The 17,062-nt window shown below is 37.3% G+C and overlaps 1 long non-coding RNA gene across 1 annotated transcript; it reads left to right on the top strand.

Moving 5' to 3' along the window:
- The first annotated feature begins 8,368 nt into the window (after nucleotides 1-8,368).
- LOC116421346 lies at nucleotides 8,369-14,619 on the top strand. Its single transcript, XR_004231675.1, has 3 exons — nucleotides 8,369-10,079; nucleotides 10,630-10,691; nucleotides 12,846-14,619. It is a non-coding gene; the product is annotated as an uncharacterized LOC116421346 (long non-coding RNA).
- The last annotated feature ends 2,443 nt before the right edge of the window (nucleotides 14,620-17,062 follow it).

The raw sequence follows: 17,062 nt of genomic DNA on the forward strand, positions 1-17,062 counted from the left end.
CATTATCTTTAAAATTCTGAAAGTTGAAAAAGTCATATCCTCTAAGAATCTAGCCCATTTTGAGTTGGTAGAGTGATGATCTCAGAGGGAGAGTTTAGATCTGTGAATTTAATTCTATTTAACAAACACTAACTACTTCCTAATATTGTATTTGCAAGGCATTATGCTAAGCATTTGGGATAGTTACAAATACAAAAATGGAACAGTCCCTGCCCTCAAAAAACTTATGGTGTATTGATAGGACATTGCTATGTATACAAAGAATTAAATGCAAAGTACATACAATTTTATTTTGAGAGATAAACTAGATTTCATATAAAAAATGTCACTGGAACTGTGCCATGTGAATCTACAAATCTTTCTTTCCTTGATATTGTCTTTAATCTATTTCGTTTTCCAATCATCATCACCCTAGCTAGTTCCTTTTACTTAAGAAAATAATCAACATATTTCTTTCACTGTGCAACTGGGCAACCATGCAACTAACTCTGTCTGCTCTATAACCTGAGATGGTTAATTAAAATGTCATAATTTAGGAATGTAAAAATCTATCTGAAAATGTACACTCTTTTAGGTCTAAATCTGAAATTCAAATGCTCAGAAAAATTATGGTCTCCATGTCTTCGAAAAATACAACTTTCTCATTAAAAAAAAAAAAAAAAGCAAGAAACCAAAAGTCTGAGAAGTATCATCTCTTAGCCAATAAGAATTTTTAAATAGGGTATTTAAAGCTAGTGGCAAAACTAAAACCAGAATCTCCATCTCCTAAACCCTAGTCCAATGCTAATATAATCTTGAAATTTATATATATATATATATATATATATATATATATATATATATGTCTTCTAAAGGCAAACCCTAATTACAATATGAAAACATAAATCATCCAAATTTAGCCTGATGCACATTATTTAATCCAGTTTTCCAACCCACTGGCCATTTTCTTCAGTTACTACTGAGGCATAAATGGCATATCAGTCTGTCCTTAAAATCTTCCAAAGTATAGGTGTGAATTGTTTCTAGTTTGTTTCTATTGTATGCAACTACTAAAATCAAGTCAAGTCAAATCAGCAGGCATTTGTTAACCTCTTATTATTGCCAGGAATAGAAATACAAACAGAAAGACAGTCCCTGCTCTCAAAGAGCTTATATTCTAGTGGGAGTTGACAAATAAAAGGTTACAGATAAAATGAAAGGTTAAAACAAACACTAGAAGTGGTAAATGTGAAATAATATAAGAAAAGTATACCATTAGCAAGAAAAGGGCTTTAATCATTAACAAAAAGACAAATTCCCTAACAGGAATCCTCAAACTTTTTAAATAGGGAGCCAGTTCACTGTCCCTCAGACTGTTGGAGGGCCGGACTATAGTAAAAACAAAAACTTTGTTTTGTGGGCCTTTAAATAAAGAAACTTCATAGCCCTGGATGAGGGGGATAAATCGCCCTCAGCTGCCGCATCTGGCCCGCGGGCTGTAGTTTGAGAATCCCTGTGCCAGGAGAACCATAAGAAATTAATCACAAGAAAGGGACTTATGCCATGAGGTGGGAGTGTACCATTGACAGATAGGCTGGATCAATAGAGGAGTTTAGCACCCTTAGCTATAGCACCTTAGATATAAAAAGGAAAAAGACACCATGAGGAAAAGGGAGGGGTGAGAAGAAAGACACTAGGAGACAGAATGTCAATAGTAGGCTAACCTAAAATAGATTCAGCAAAGATAGCATAGGCCATAGTCATATTTATAAGGGAAATACTTGAGGGTTTGACATGATAACTTGACTTTCTGATTAAATAAAATAAGAAATTTCCCAAGATCTCCACAGGGGTGGGACTGCATAGCTGAACTGATCCCCATCAGTGCCTTTCACTGCTGGGTCTCAGGGAGCATTATAATTTTATCAGTATAACATTAATAATTAATTAATTATTACTTCAGGCTTTCTCTGCCAACCCCACCTAGTTACCTAGGACCTCATCGAATTTTTCATCTTTTAGATTGAATCTAAATTTATCAGAAGAGAATTTAATATTCTTTATCAAATATTTGCCACTTAATACCGATATATTACTTTACATGCTGAAATTTGTAGTTAGAAGACCTGAGCTCAAATTCCATTGTATTATTTGTATGACGTTTGTTGACAAGCTAGTGGCACAATGAGTAAAGTGTTGCATTTGGATTAAGAAAAGCCTTGGGTTCAAATCCTGCCTTTGACACTTAACTAGCTGTATGACAACAGGTGGAATATTTAACCACTCTCAGCCTCAGTTTTTTCTCCTGTAAAATGGGAATGATAATAGCACTTTACCTCCATGGAATTGGTATGAAACTTAAATGAGAACCTTGTAAATAATTCATTAAATAAACCTTTTAAAGTACTATATGAATCTTATAAATAATCATTATTGCCCACTCTCTTTCCTAGAATATAGAATCATAAACTTTCTTTCAAGCTGCAAAAGATTTTTAAGATCATTTAGTTTCATTCTTTCATTTCACAGATGAAGAAATTGAAGCCCTTCTATTGGTGAAATGACTTATTCAAAGTCACATTGCTAGTAAAAGGCAGATGTGATATAGGATCTCATCTTAGTTCTGTGCTCTTTTTATAATATACCCCTTTCTTCTAAACTTCTTTTCATGATGATGTCAGAGCAAATATTTCTTGTTCCTGTTTCATCATCATATTCATTTAATTCAATGTTATATTCATTCATTCTTACGTCTTCACCTAGAATATTAGCTCTTTAAAGCATGGGGCATATTTAATTCTTCTGTATGCCCCTAGAGTACCTTGCAAATTATTTAACAGTAACACTTGGAGAGTGGAATATTTGATACAAATTGAATGAAGCCCCAAATTAAATGCATTTCAGTAAACATGAATGGATCATGCCTGACTCTCAACACCTTCATTCTCTATCTTGACCCCTACTTTTCACTTCCTTTTTCACATGTTATCTTCCCTCAGTTGATACTATTTGAGGGCAGGGGCCATATTTTTGCTTGTATTTGGATCTGGCACAACTATGCAAGCATTTATTTATACTATTTCTATATTGCTTTAATATTCTCCTTCCTCCTTCTACCTCTTAAAATCCTTATCTTCCTTCTTCATTTAAGACTCAGCTAAAGTCTGCTTCTTATAGGAAGATGTTTCAGTTTCCTTTAAAAAATTTTCCCTTCACAGCGGGTGGGGGGAAGGAGAGGAAAAGTTGGAACAGAAGGTTTTGCAAAGGTCAGTACTGAAAAATTACCCCTGCATATATCTTGTAAATAAAAAGTTATAATTTAAAAAAAACTTTTCTCTTCACATCATGGGGGTGGGAGGGGAGAGGGCCTTTCTAAATGCATATTTTCCCTTATCTTTCTGTGCAAGCTTCCTATCCCAATAGAATACAAACTCCTTGAGATCAAGGACTGTCTTATATTTGTCTTTTTATCTATTGCATATAACAAAGTGTCTGGAAAACAGTAAGTTCCTGATCAATGCTTTTTGAAAGAGAGAGGGAAGGGAAGGAGGAGAGGAGAGGAGAGGAGTGGGGAGGGGAGGGGAGAGAAGGGGAAGGGAGGTGAGGACAAAGGAAAAGCCTTGAATTTAAAGTAAAAGGCATTGAATTTAATAATGGAAGACCCTGTACTGTATCACTATGTACAGGTTATTTTGCCTTTCCGGGTCTCTATTCCTTCATAAATAAAATGAGAGAGTCAGAGTAAACAATCTCCAAAATTATCCTATTTCCAAATCCAACAGTCCTTTCTTATGCAAGCTCACTCCAACAATGATTCTATTAAATAGACCCTAAATGGAAAACAACAAGAAGACAGACCAACTAAAGAAAAAAAAAAAAAGTAACAAATATTCAGAAGGCTGAGAAGTAGTCTTTCTAGGCAGCACAAAAGATGCTGATGTGAAACAGGGCTAAGACTGACTTGGGGTTTGGGTTTTGAACCCAGTTTTACCCACCAGCCAGCTGTGAAAAGCATCAGGGAATAGATTCCAGCAAGTCAAAATTGTTGTGAAATTCTGGCTCCATCCCTGAGGAGTATGGCCAGATGAGGTGGATAACTACACAGAGCTTCCCAAAAGAAAGTTTCCACAAGCTAGAATTACAGCATCATGCAGCTGCCTGCCCTTGGCCACAGGGTGTCCCTGGAGAGTGTTAAGAGGTACTCATTTCTCTTCTCTCTCCCTCCTTCCAGCCTCTGAGGTGGTTACAGAAAACAAAGCATAGCAGAGAACTCCGAAACAAATGCCAGACATTGTAGTGCTTCTAAAGATGGGTAAAGATAGAAGAGATGGCAGAGTCCACTTTATGCAAGTCAACTAACATCAACAACCATTTATTTGGCATCGAGCGCATCTAATACACTGTACCTTAAGGTTACAAAAAACAGTCTCTGCTCTCAAAGAGGGAATAGAAGAAGAAAACCAGCATTTATATAGCATCTACTATGAAACCAGACATAGTGGTAAGCATTTTTCAAATATTATCTCATCTGATCTTCACAACAGACATATGTGCTATTATTGTCCCCATTTTACAAATGAGTAAATAGAGGCAGACAGAAGTTCAGTGATATCACAGGATCACACAGTTAGTACATATGTGAAGCTGGATTAGAACTCAGCTCAATTTTACTTCAGATCTAGTAATCTTTCCAATGTACCTCCTGACTGTTTCACAGCACAAAGTCTAATGGGTTCGTGTGCACAAACACCTATGTTCAGACAAGATACATACAGTATAAATTAGAGTCAATCTCAAAAGGAAGTCACTAGCTTTGAAAGAGACCATAATAAAGGCTTCTTTGTAATGCTGGAGAAACTGAGGCAAGATAGAGATTAGAAAGTATTTAATATTTTATTTGAAAGGGAGAGATTTACTAGAACCAAATGGATCCATGGTTTGGTCCCAGGGCTGAATGAGACTATCGTCTCCAAGAATCCAGCAAACAATGTGAGTTCTCAATGGCATATATATACACGTGGCTCGGCTCAGCTACAGGGATAGACTGAGGTAGGTGCAGAGTCAGAGCACTGAGAGCAGGAAGGGACTATCAATCTGGTTCTGACAGGATAGGGGGAGGCATCTTGATAAAACGGTATCTGATATTCTGATATATTGGAATTGAGAGAGGCATTCTGATATTCTAAAATATAAGATCTTTTATTCTTATCAAATATTCTGATGTTTGAGAGGGAGAGATAGTTTTTGCAGGATTGAGCAGAATAATTGAGGCAGAACAATTCAGGGAAATTGAGGCAGGACAATTCAGGGAAACTGAGTCAGGATAATTAGGGAAACTAAGTCAGGATGATAAAAGAGAACTGTGACACAATATTTAAAGAAGGAGGGACTTGAATTGCGTCTTTCAAGGAAGCCAGGGAATCAGCAGAGGATGGAGGGCATTCACAAATGGGGAACAGGCTTTGGAAAGGCACAGGGTAGGAAGATGGCATGTCTTCTGTGAGAAATAGCAGTGAGAGTAGTTTTATTGGATCATTGAATATATGGAGGAAAATATAGGGTAAGAAGATGAAAAGGTAGAAGGAGCTAGAAGATAGTTTCACTCCTAGTACAGCCCTGTCCAAAGAATGAGAAGAGATTTCAGGGATTAATTATCATTGACTGAGTGGCTAGAGTCATGGTTTAGAAAATGGCAAGAAATAGCAATCCTCATCCTGACCTTCTTAACAGCAGTTGCTAGGATATTAACAGTAGCAGGAGGCTATCCTACAAAAGATCTGTGCAGAGGTTAAAAGACTTTTATGAAGAGGATATAAAAAGTATTAGCCAAATTTGAGAGATTAGAAAAAGATGTGGAAACCAAATTATGGATTTAAAAGGGTGAGATGTGAGAATGGAATGAGGATTTAGTTTCCATAGTTATAAAAATTAAATTGGAGAAAAGAAACTTAAATTAGAAAATTGAAACCTAAGAAATGGGAGGCAGGGATCTAATAGGATATCAAAGAATGCAATTGGGGTGGAGGTTTTACATTAGAACAGGAGCCCTCAGAACTTTGTCCCCTTCCTCCTCCTTATTTATCTTCCCCAAAAAGAATGTTAGAATGTAAGTTCCTTAGGGAAAGGGATTGGCTATGTAATGAGAAGAGGAGATTCACATTCTGTAACTTCTGTAAGATCCAATTAATGAGGAATCAAGGAAAGGGTTTGCGCTTCAGGATAGGAAATAAAATACTGTCTTTGCATTTTCAAAAGTATGTCTACTAATCTAAGCACATATTCTTGCAAGAAAGTAAAATAAAATTTTTTCTGCATTCAAAAAAAAAAAGACAATCAGAGGATTTTCACATTTATCTTGACAATTATAGGGAGTCACTGGCAGATATTAAGTTGGGAGGCTGGGTTAGAAGTGATATAAAAATTACCATGATTCCCAAGTGGAAGGTAAATTAAAATGGGAAGAAATTTCTGTCAGGGAGACCAATCAGCTGGCTTTTACTTAGGTTGGAGATGAAAGCTTGCATCAGGGTTATGTCTGTGTCAGAGAGAAGCATATATAACAGATGCTTCAAAAGCAGAATTGATAGGACCAGCGAGAGTGAGCAATTAAGAAGGACCCTCAAATTGCAAGTTTAGGTGTCTGCTAAGATGTTAGTGCTTTCAACAATAATAGGAAACTTCAGAACAAGGCAGGTTTTGAGGGGGAAAATAATGAGGTCAGTCATAGATAGCTTGAATTTAATGTCTATGGGACATCTACTATAAGTTACACAATAAGCAGTTAGAAAATTGAAAAGGAAAGTCCAGAAAGAGGTAAGGGCTAAATAAATAGATCTGAATAGATGTGATAAGTAAATCCATGGGAGTTGATAAGATCACCAAGCAAAATAAAATAGGAGAAGAAAAGAGGCCTCAAGACAGATCCTTGGAAGACTTCCACAGTTAGTAGACAAGCAGGTGCAAAAGGAAAAGGTGTGGCCAGACAAGTAGGAAGAGAATCAGGAGAGAGCCGTGTCAGAGAAATAGGAGGGGAGTATCAAAGAGAAGGTGTTACTTGATACTGACAATTTTTTTCAAAAAGAACTCAAGAAGGATGAGGATTAAGATGAGTCTGCTGGATTTGACAGTTTAAGAGATCAATGGTAACTTTGGAGAGCGCTTAGATATTGAGGTGAAAAGCCAGTCTATAGAGAGTTTAGAAAAGAATAGAAAGACAGGATGTAGAGGAACCAGCCATAGAAAGCTTTCCCAAGGAGTTTAGCCACTAAAGGGAGGAGAAATAGAGAATCATAACTAATGAAGAAAGATGGACCAAGTGAGAGGGGTGTTTTTTTTTTTTTTTTTGTTGTTGTTGTTGTTGTTTTAAAGATGAGAGAAATGTGGCCTTGTTCCTAAGTTGAAGAGGATCAGCCAGTGGACGAGGAAAAATTAAATACTGATGAAGAGTGAGGATACTAAAATGGTAACTCTTCTGAAGAAAACAGGATGAAAAGGGAATTACAAGGGCAAGTAGAAGAGAGGAGGCCCACTTTTTTATTGGAAGCAGAAGGGAAGGCAATAGTGAGAGAAAACATCTGAGTCATGTAAGATGAGCATAAAGAAGGAAATCTCAGCAAATGGACTCTTTTTTTCCAGCAAATTATGAGAGAAGGTTCTCAAGTAAAAAAGTAGGAAGAGGGGAATTATGAGAGACTTGAAGAGGAATGAAAAGATTTGGACCACTATAGTGAATGAGACAGTGGGTCAGTTTGGAAGTATATGAAGGGATTGTCTTGCTAAGTAACAAATTTAGATTATGTAAAATGCATTTGTCCTAAATCTGTCTGCATAGTGGGATTTTTTTTAACAGTTCTCTTTGGCAGATCATGAATGGGTAAAGCTTGTTAAGACATGATTGACAAAAGGATAAGGAGACAAGAAACTCAAATGTAAAGTTGAACTGGTTCATCAAAGGAGTTGAGATAAAGGAACAGAATGCTGCCAGTGTAAGGAAAATGGCCTAAGAAATATAACTTGTAAGAAATATAAATGTAACTATACAAAGGTCCTTTCCACCTGATAACTGACAAGTTGGTCTTTGCAGAGAACTCTTGAGTTAGGAAATCTACTACCCTTAAAGGTACACATTCCATTTGGAATAACTCAACTATGGAGAAATTTTTTTTTACATCAAACCCTGAATCTGCCTCCATGTACTTTCTATTCATTAATCTGTGTTTCATTTTCTGGAATCAAGAAGAACAAGTCTATTCCCTTTATCATGTTAAAATTTTTTAAATATGTGTGTTGTGAGACTCTGAACTCAGTGTTCGGGAGCAAACCTAGCTAAATCTCCTTCTCCGGTGTGATAAGGTTCTACCCTTCCAAGGTTTTGCTTGTCTTTCTCTGCTGCATTCAATTCAAGACCCTATTATGGTATGTTCTTCCAATTCTTAAAAACGAAAGGTTGCTACTTAGTTTCATTTCAGCAGTAACATCAATTAGCTTTTTACAAAGGAGTATTTACTGTAAAGATATAGCAAGAAGAGCAACACAAAAATTTGGATTGCATGGACTTCAATTCCCATTCTTCTCCAGGCTCACTCTCCTGATTGACCACCTTTAATCTCTTTCATTTAAAAGTAGGAAACAGCAGACATAAGAGAGAGAAGCAACAACAAGATCACGTGCCAAAATAAGGCCCCTCCTCATCGCAGAAGCCTACAGGAGCTAATGTTCTTTGCTCAAAGTCACTTGAACCAGACCAAGAGACATGCTTTAACTGGCTAGTGACTTTTATTGACTCCTCCATTTCAGCTCTAAAGCTTAGCCAAAAAGGCTTTGTTTCATCCTTTAGTCAATTGAACCAAAAACCAATGATAGGATGTCCATGTTCCAAAGTTCGTATGGAGAACTGTACCAGTTGAGTTTGCTGAGATTGCTTATAAAATTAGATTCATTGGCCAATCTCTTCCATAATACTTAAAGATAACTATATGCCTTCCCTCAGTCACATCTCTAAGAAGAAATGTTTACATGGTCATCTCCTTCAATTATATATCCTGATCCCACATCCCTCTCCATTCCAATTGCCCCCACTCCAAATGCACTCCAGCTTAATTTCCTTCCTGAGATGTCACTGGACAGAATATTCTAAATATGGCCTGACCAAGTCAGAGGACAGCAGAGCTGTCACCTCCCTTGCTCTGGATTCTTATGATTCTCTTAATGTAATTAAAGATCCTATTAGCATTTGCATTTCATTTTCCCACTATAGCTTACATTAAGCAAACAACTATCCCCTAAAATCACCAGAAGGTGAATAAGTGGACAGGTGCCTCGTTGAAATGTGTGGGCACCAATGTTTGCCCACTTGTTAACCTGTTTTCCTTTTCTATAAAAACTTTGACATTTGTTCCTTCTCATGCATGGCATCAGTACAAGTTTGGAGTCAATAGCTAATTCATAATGGACTACATAAATCAATCAAGGAGGTTCCAATAATATGTCCCAGGCAATTAAAAAAAAGGGTTCCTCCCCTGTAATAAAATAGAAAAGCAAACACAATTGAGCAAGGTCCTTGGAAATCCAGTTTAGTAGAGGAGAATCTCATCAGTCAATGGATGGAAAGCAGGCTCAAGCTGGGGGTGGTGTTGATCCCTAGGAAGGAAATACTCGATAAAGATCCCCATGGTAATTGTTAGTGTGCTTCACAGCTCACCCAGAGAGCAAGCATAGCGTGACTATTTCTTTGACTCAAGGTACATTGTGCCAGGAAAGAGGCCAAGTCCTTAGAATGTGTCTTTTGTTGTCTTTCAGGAAAGTCATTGCCAAGATCTGTGGTTTGGCTTACACAAGTGGTAGAAGCCTTTTTTTTTTTCTTTCATTCTATCAACAGAGGAGGCTAACTGATAATGGTGTATCATTATTTAGCTCCTCCAGGCAGGGATCTTGGAAAAATCAAATGATTCTCTTTCTATTCCAGGGCCTTAAAGATAGAAGATGTATACCTAACCCTGTATCAGCTCCAGCTGATTATAAGGAAAACTAGTACCAGACAATGTTCTGTCCTGGACTTCTTCAGGTTCCTGTTGTAATGGAGTTGGGGGTCTAAGAAAAAGGTGAATTTATAGCTTCATCTCTAAATGCCGGATGGAAGAACTGATAATCATATTAAAACCTCAATTAGGAATTAATTTTTTCTTAGCAATGATGGGAACTTATCTTTTAAAAAAAATTATTTTCCTACATAGAAATATATTTAATAAATATAACTGTGAAGAATAGTCATTTGGTACTAAATCCTTTCTGCTTCCTCATCCTTACTGGATAAGAGCAAAATTGAATCTCTCCCAGGTTTTTTCCCATCTTGGACTTCAGAATATGTGGTTTATAATATAATCTTTACTCCAGTCATCATCCTTTTCTGCCTACCCTCACTCTCTGGAGATTTGGTCAGTTGATCAAGCCATATTGCAGCAATCAACTCATTTTTAGCTTAGAGGCAATATAGTGGTCCTTCAGATCCATAATCACCAGTTCTACTGTTTTTATGTAGTTTATATCAAATGAAATCTCAGTAACAAAAAGCCCCAGTGAATAAAGTTCTTGATATTTTGTTAGAGGTTTGATTCTCTATCTTAATTTAAATTTCCTTCTTGCAAAAATCAGGATATACAGAAGGAGAAGGGAACAGATACTTACTGGGCACCCACTATGTTCCAAGCACTATGGTAAGTGTCTAACAAAAACTATCTCATTGAATCCACACAACAACCTAGAAGATAAGTGCTATCATTATTCCCATTTTATGGTTGAGGAAACTGAGGCAGATAGAGATTAAGTGATTTTCTCAGAGTCACACAGCTACTATTTGAAACTGAATTTGAACTCAGATATTTGGAACTACAGATGTAACGCTCTCTCCACTGCATTACCTAGAAAATATTTAGGTAAAATGAGTGACCAGAGCTTATTATAATATCTATTACTGGACAGTCATTAAGAGAAGTTGGAAAAAAACTAGACTTAAGTCTTTGAGGAAGATGGTTTTAAAACTTAAAGGAAGTGAGGTGCTATAATGGATAGGGCTTTCTAGAGTCAGGATTACCTAAATTCCAAACTAGCCTTAGATACTTACTAATTGTGTGATCCTGAGCAAGCTAGTTAACCCTGTGCTTCAATTTCCTCATTTGTAAAATGAACTAGAGAAGAAAATGGCAAAGCACTCTAGCGTCTTTGTAAAAAAAAAAAAAAAAAAAAAATTCCAAAATAACATCACAGTCAGTCATGACTGAAATAACTCAACAACTTAAGTTCAAGTCATTTGTGCTGAGATGTCTAAAAAAGCCACTGGTGAGGGACTAAATCTCTCAATTTCTCCCTTCTTTTCTATAGCTCAGCCCCACTTTCATTTTCTTCTTACTTCTCTTGCCCCTGCCTTGCTGAGTCTTTCTGACTTAACTCATTAAGTCTTAGATCAGATGGGGAAAGCTATTTCCCTATCACTGCTGCTCCCCTTTATCTTCTCAGTCCATGTCTCCCAGATTGTGTGTGTGTGTGTGTGTGTGTGTGTGTGTGTGTTCCTGTAAGGACACCTGGCTTTGACTCAATTCTATCTTCCAGATTAAAAAACAATATATATATATATATAGTCAACCAATCATCTTTAAGAACAAGAGGAAATGCCAGCCTTTCTAACTACAAATCTTAAGATGCCATTCTGTTCTCCAAACCATTTATGGAAGTTTTCAAATGGAGACTGGGTGACCACTTTTGGGATGTGTTACTGTGGAGGCTTCTAACTCCTTTCAGTTAGGAGTAGAGAGATGGATGCAAAAATTTCTTCCAACTCTCAAAGTCCTATAAACCCTTATTTTACCAAGACCCATAGTCCCCTGAAAGCACAGGGTTGACAGATCAATAATACTACTGAGGGAGAACAGGTTAACTGCTTTTGAAATGACACACTGGATGTCTGGGAGGGCCATTGCTAATGTGAGCCAAGATATCAGCCATCCAGCTAGCAAGAAAAGGTCTATTTCCCCCCAGTGGAGAAGTACTTCCTCCCCTCAGAGTAAATGTGTGGCCTTGGCTCTAACAAGGTCTGGCAATATGCTTTCTTCATTTAGTTTTTCCACAAGCCTTCTGTAAGAGAAGGTTCAGTCCTGGTTCTGCTGCAATAGTCATTAGGGGCACAGTTTTTCTGATGCCATAATCAAGCCATCTGGGATCTACAAAATATCAAAATGCAAAATGAGAAAGCAAGTATATTGGGTCTTAGGTCACAGCTATGTCAATATTCTTTCTGACAAAAAGCTCTTAGCAAAGGAGAATATTTTTAACTGACTGAGGCAAGTCAGAAATCATAGAGTATTGTGCAATTGCTATAGCAAGGAGGAGAGGACTAAAATGAGAATGAATTAGATTCCTCATTTTTAATTGAGGAACATCTGACCTTGGACAAGAGTTGGATATGTTTTTTCCAGTACTTAGCTTTGCTTAAAATATGTGTCATTCTGCCTTACCCACATACACCCCAACTTGAGGTCCTATTTGATTTCCTACCCTTTGGGAATATATGTAGGCTATGCTCTTCCTTCTGTTCTTTTTTTCTAGGTATGGGGGCTGGCTTATGGGCTTTGTAGAAGTCTGTGGCTTTTGCTAAATTTGATTTTTAGTTCCCACTAAATCTTGGCTCAGATTCGTCTACCTGGCCTGCCAAGTTACTGATCCCAAATGATCCCACTTTTAAATCCTAACTTCACAAGAATCTGCTGTTGGGCAGAATTTGATTGCACATGGATCTGGCATGCCGGATTTAGGAGGATGAGAATTAATCCCAGATTTAATTAAATTATCTTCAAGTCTTTCTTCCTGTCTCCTAGACCAACTATCTAATCCATTCCAGGAAGAAGGCTATTTGCTTGATGCTTACAGAGGACATTTCACTGCTAAATGTGCAAAACACATTCCAATCTGCAGCTACTCAGATTGTTTAGGAAGTACTTCCATACTTCTCACCAGGACATTACCATTATTACCATATTACAACCATCAGTATAACGGACAGCCCAGCCATATGTGGCACATAGAGAACAGAAAACTTTTCCATTCTCCTCATGTGTGGAAACAGGAGGCCTAGGTGAGATTTGGGTTCAAGGCTGGCCTCTGACAAATAACAGCTACATAGCCAACTCACTGCCAACTTATAAGAATGTAAATTGAAAAAAGAAGTTACTTCTCTTCATCAAGAGGGAAAATTTCCTTACTAGGAGTCTTCTACAATAGCAAGGCCTCTTATAAATGCAGATTCTTTTTTAATGTGTAAGACAATGAGTGGGCTAAGAACTTTGAGGAAAACAAAAGATTAATATGAAGAAACTAGCTAATCCACAAACTACAATACAAGAATTTCTGATAAGGACAAGATGAAGCTGCCTAATGGAAATTCTTCAAGGCTCTGCATTTGAAATCTTGTGAATCTAAGCAGAAGAATCCTGTACTCATATCTAGAATACATATGAAAACTCAAGTTTTTGTATAACTCTGACTAAATGACCACAATGACAATAACTACAATCAGCAATCTGTCACTCCTGTTGCAGGTGGAAAGCAACTGAGAATAAGAAGGGTGGAAAATTATGATTAAATTGGCCCAAGAGGCCAACAGGTTCCAGTACTTCTCAGAATATCACAAAGGCAAGCTGCTTTAGGAGCTGTTAGATGATGCTAGTGTGAATCATGACCTCTGGTCTAATGTGACTTGGAGAGACACCAACCAAAGACGGTTACTTGTCTATCCACTTCTAGTGCCTACCTCCCAAAGTTATTGAGAGGATTAAATGAGATAATAATTTTAAAACATATAAATGAGATAAGAATTATAAAGCACAGTTCCAAACACATTGTAGATGCTTGATGAATGCTTGTTCCCCCATATTTTTCTTCCCCCATTCTCATAACTCAGGAAATCATAGGTTTTCACAGAAACCTGCAATACCTGGGTTAGGATGTATACAGGTAAAAATGTTGGTACAGCAGGTGTTTATACAAACCACTGATGGCATGAGGTAGCCTGCTGGCTTCAGATCAGAGAAAGTACTGAATCTGGGTTTTTTTACACACACACACTCCCATTTCCCTCCTCTCTAATCTCCTCCTGTTCTATCCCAAGAGACTCTTTGCATCCTGGACCAAATAGTTCTTCAGAAAGTTGGATAGAGAGTGAGAAGGAGGAGGAGGAAGAGGAGAAGAGAAAGAAATAGCTATTTATATAGTTTGGGCTTTACATACCTTCAGCTCCTTTCCCACTCAAGAGAGCCTCCTGGGGACTGGTAATCCCGAAATGGGCGGTATGGTCATGAATGTGAATAATTCCATCGCTCATCATGCTTTCCCCTATCATCTCTTCCCTTCAATTATATGGATGATAAAGGAAAGAAAGTAGACACTTTTTATAAGATGCAGTGTACAATGATGGAAAGTGTTCTGGACTGAGAAGCTGGAAAGATTTTTGTATGAAGCAAGTCTCTGATGCTTGCTAGTTTTGTGACTATAGGCAAGTCATTACATCTCAATGAGAATAATTATACTTGTGGCACCTACTTGACAGGGTTATTGTGAAGATCAAGGAAGATAATGTATATAAAGAAACAGATCTCTCTAAATATTAACTATTATTCTTACTATTAGCATTATTGTTATTATTGTAGAAAGTGCATTGAAATATTGCTTCCAATAAATATTATCTGTTGTGGGCCAATCATTTAAGTCTATCAATGCTCTAGGGAACTTTCTAGGACTACAAATTGCATAGAAGGCGCCAACCTGCACTGGAAGAAAGAGTTTCCTGATCTGGGAATTCCCAGTGCCAATTACATCACAAATTTACCCCCTATTCATTATTATTGTAGCTCCTGGAGCATCCTACCCACTCAAGTATAGAATGTACCAAGAAAACTACTTCAGGGTCAAAGCACTCTAGAAATCTATATGAACTAAAAAAAAGGAAAAAAAATTCCCAAGCCTCCAGTGGTTGGTTTACTTCTGAGTTAGCCAGAGGATAGTATTAGTTAAAAACTGAAGCATTTAATAAAATGGCAAAGACAAATATTGATAAAATATTTTCTCTGTAGTTACACAGTAGTACTGAGATAGAAATGCCTAAGAAAAAGGTCTGGGAAGGTGTACAGGCAGGAAACATGGATCTTCAGTGCATACTTGTGAAAGAGCATGCACATAGGATTCATTCTTGCAGAGATGATGCATCTCTGCCTGCTGCAAAGCCATCAGTATCTTCTGGCAATATCATCATGCTCCTCACTGAGTAGGACATCTCTAGTATTATCTTCCAGCCTCATAGTCTTATAGACTTCCTCATCATCATCTTTAGGCTTGTATGGTACCTACTGAATGAGGGTCCCCTAGACTTGTGGTTTTATGTTTTCACTGGTCTCCTAGCTGCTGAGTTTCTTTCTACTCTCAGCTTCTGGACTTCATCTCATCAGGGTATCTTTTGGTCATCCAGTTTATGTCTGCTGAGGTGCCTTGACTACATATAAAATCTTTCTCTGATAAAGGCCTATTTGATAGTTCTTCAGTTATAACTGAGGCTGTCAGTCACCATACCCAACTTAGGACTAAAACAGGGTATCCCCAGGCTAAGATAAGTCTGTCCCTTGAATTCCCAGTCCCTATATTTATGCACACCTGCATCTTTGATTTCCTTCACAAGCTAATTGTACAATAATTCAGAGTCTGATTCCTTTTGTACAGCAAAATAATGTTGTGGTCATGTATACTTATTGTGTATCTAAGTTATATTTTAATATATTTAACATCTACTGGTCATCCTGCCATGTAGGGGAGGGGGTGGGGGGGGGTAAGAGGTGAAAAATTGGAACAAGAGGTTTGGCAATTGTTAATGCTGTAAAGTTACCCATGTATATATATCCTGTAAATTAAAGGCTATTAAATAAAAAAAAAAAAAAAAAAAAAAAAAAAGTCTGTCCCTTGAAAGATTGGTCTCTAGGGTTAAATCACAGTCCTTTGTTCCAAACAACTATCTAATTTAGAATTAGAAAGTCCCAAGATTCACCATGGCACAGCACACAAAGGAATTTGAGCCCAAAAAGTTAAAGCAGAAGATACTAGAACATCATCCTCCATGTTCTGCCAACATTCTTGCCTCCTTTATCGTTAGCAACAAGCCTTCTGGACTTCAAGCTATCATGTTTTACCAGCATAGCAACTGAACCAAGGGAACTGGTTCAGAGATTCTTTCTAGCTTGCCAAAATGACAAATAGCAGGAACTGTCATAGGCCAAAGACTGAAAAAAGGAAATTAAACTGGAAGTAAAAAAGAAAGTAAACTGCGGCAGGAAAGCATGAGTTGGTGTTATGGAAGAAAGAGGGTATTTCACAAAAGAATCAGAACATAATTGGTCTTTTATTATGGCATGTTTCAATTTACATAGGGAGAGGTTCAAGACCTAAAATGAATTAATTAGAGCCGGATTCCAAGGGATCAGAGAGACCAAAAAAGGAATTATATGCCCTGGTTGCCAGGACAGAGCAGGATTCAGTAGTAGTCTGTCCACAGAAGCTGCCCTTGGAGTCAGCATCCTCAGATCTTCTGAATTCTTTGTTCCATGAGGTCTTTCATAATGGCCTCAGCTACTAGTGCCTATCCCTCCTTGTAATTATATGTGTAATAAAATGTGGTCCATATTTATTTAATAAATATGTATTTTTATCTATATATACACTGTACATTTTGTGAAATATCCTCTTTCTCCTATATAGTATATATTTAAATGTTACATATTTAAATGTTGATGGGGCAATTAGGTGATACAATGGCTAGAGCATCACCCTTGGAGTCAGAAGGCCCTGAGTTCAAATTTGGTCTAAGACTAGCTGTGTGACACTGGGCAAGTCACAATGCTGTTTGCCTCAGTTTTTTCATCTGTAAAATGAGCTGAAGGAGGAAATGGCAAATCTCTCCAGTATCTCTGCCAAGAAAACCCCTAAGAAAGTCACAGTCAGCAACAAAACACTTGCATGTTGTTTCCTTAGATTAACTGTACAATCTTTAAAGACA

This window comes from Sarcophilus harrisii, chromosome 2 (assembly GCF_902635505.1).
Source record: "Sarcophilus harrisii chromosome 2, mSarHar1.11, whole genome shotgun sequence".
NCBI classification, from domain to species: Eukaryota; Metazoa; Chordata; class Mammalia; order Dasyuromorphia; family Dasyuridae; genus Sarcophilus; species Sarcophilus harrisii.